At 36.2% G+C, this 2,088-nt stretch overlaps 1 long non-coding RNA gene across 1 annotated transcript in view; it reads right to left on the bottom strand.

Annotated features, from left to right (window-relative positions):
* The window catches only part of LOC106149739, a 10,031-nt gene extending 8,966 nt beyond the window's left edge, over positions 1 to 1,065 (bottom strand). The window contains exon 1 of the long non-coding RNA XR_001236094.1: positions 628 to 1,065. This is a non-coding gene — a long non-coding RNA (uncharacterized LOC106149739). The remainder of the gene's footprint in view (positions 1 to 627) is intronic.
* Positions 1,066 to 2,088: the final 1,023 nt, after the last annotated feature.

The raw sequence follows: 2,088 nt of genomic DNA, 5'->3' as shown, positions 1-2,088 counted from the left end.
CTAAAGCTCAGGCTCCTTTATCTTTGAGGTCTATGTGGGCTTCTGAGATCCATAAAACCCCTGTACGATAAACATTTTCCTGAGAGGAGGTAGTGCCTTCATCAGGTTCTCCCAAAGGGGAGGAGAATCAAAGCTACAGCTGAAGACTGGATCATTAGAAATCCATTCACTGTTGTCTCATCAAAACCAGAATACAGCAACTGTTGCGACTGTTTGACAGTTTACTCTGCCAGGTGCTATGCTAGGCACTTCCCTGGACTCTCTCTGATCCTCCCCAAAACTCTGAAATGTAAACATCATCTTTTCTATTTTGTAGCTATGAGAACTGAGGCTGGAGTGAAGTGACCTGCCCAATGATACATATTACTTATATGTTTGCAAAAGCCAGTATTCACATCAGATCTGCTACACCAAAGCCTGTGCTTTTGCCCCTAGACCATGTCTGCTGTAATATCAAGTTGCTCAACTTCTGCTCCAAACAAGCAAAGCTTGAAATACCAGACTGAATAGGAAATGAAAGTGAAATCCAAAGGCCCGGCTTTTTTTTTTTTTTTTTAAACAATCCCTTCTAACCAATGAAAACTCCTTGTAAAGGTGACAGTACTGCCCTTAAACGACGCACTTTACCTTCTAGAGGTGTGGCCTTCTTGTAGGTTTTCTCAAACAGGAGTTATCTAACCACAAACCGTCTGTCATTACACTGCAATTCAGAGGATATCTCTGATTGGCTGACCAAGAAAGCAACATTTGAATTTAAAGAAGAAACCAAAACAACCAAGTTACTTCAGTGAGAAAGATAAAGCTTTGTTGTCTGAGAAAACTCCAACTGGAGTCAAAAGATTAGGCACTAAAACCTGTCCTAGCAAAACCATTATCCTTATTTCAGTAGTTGGCATTATTACTATTAATTTCTTTATGAAGAAACCAGCCCCTATTTTAAGTAAAAGATAAATGAAAAGATGTGAAAGCATGTGAATTTGCTTTATAAACTACAAAGGTTTGCAAAAAAAAAAATATTAGTAACTATAAATATTTGGTTTAAAAGAGTTAATCTCTTAAATAGGAAGTAAAATTTGCCTGCCCACAAAAGGTATACCAGGGCAGGTGACAGTGAGAGGAGTGGCCACAGTTCCTGCTGCCTACTTTCCTAATCATTGATCCCTTACAGACAGGGATTCCTCTCCCATACAGTATTTCTCCGCTGTTCTCTGGGGCCACTAAGTGGACTGTACCCTCAGGCACGCATTAACAAAACCTACAAAGGAAAATGGTGGGCCACTCAGATGCCTTCATTCTAGAAAAGAAACCATGGCCTCACATTATCAACTGGAACACTGCATTCTCTTAGTACATTTAATATACCTGAGTGTGGAAAGCATACTCAGCTGAATGAAGGATAAATGAAAAATAATTTAATTCAAGCAATGTTTTTCTTGTATAGAAGCAAATATAGCAAGACAGTGAAAACTAAAATTTTATAGAATTTGAAATGCTGCAATTCCTATAATTCAATCACCTTTCCCTCACCAATAGCTTCTATTTCAGAGTATCACTTAACAGAGAAGCCTGAAAAATATATTCTTTCATTTCATACCCTCTATTTTATGTTCATGAAATAAAGCACTACAGTACCACTCAAAGCAGCAATGTAAAATTTTCAGGATTTTTTGTTGAAACTCACTTTATTAAAAAAAAAGAAAGAAACTGTCATGAACAATAAATTACAATCATTTCCCCCTTTTATAAATTCTTCATAAAATATATTTGACAATTTAAAAAGAAAATTTCAAAAGTTGCTTTCATTTCTGAAGTGCTGATGACTTATTTTTTTGACCATTTTGTCATGCTGGTGAATTATTTTGTAGCTGCTACAATAGTTTGATAACATTTTACAATTAAAAACAACAAAGAAAAAAAAAAAAAAAAACAGACCAGCAGAAGGAACTATTCTGTGTGCTATTTATCTGACACTTAACATTTACTCCATCATAATGATGCAGTATCCCTTAGCACCACAAATCTACAGGAACCCCATCTTTCTAAGTGACAACTAGTGCAAAATAACATTCTAGGAACTAACTGTACAAA

The sequence above is a fragment of the Chinchilla lanigera genome, unplaced genomic scaffold, assembly GCF_000276665.1.
Source record: "Chinchilla lanigera isolate Chin_1 unplaced genomic scaffold, ChiLan1.0 scaffold00051, whole genome shotgun sequence".
NCBI classification, from domain to species: Eukaryota; Metazoa; Chordata; class Mammalia; order Rodentia; family Chinchillidae; genus Chinchilla; species Chinchilla lanigera.
This window is presented reverse-complemented; position numbering and strand designations above follow the sequence as displayed.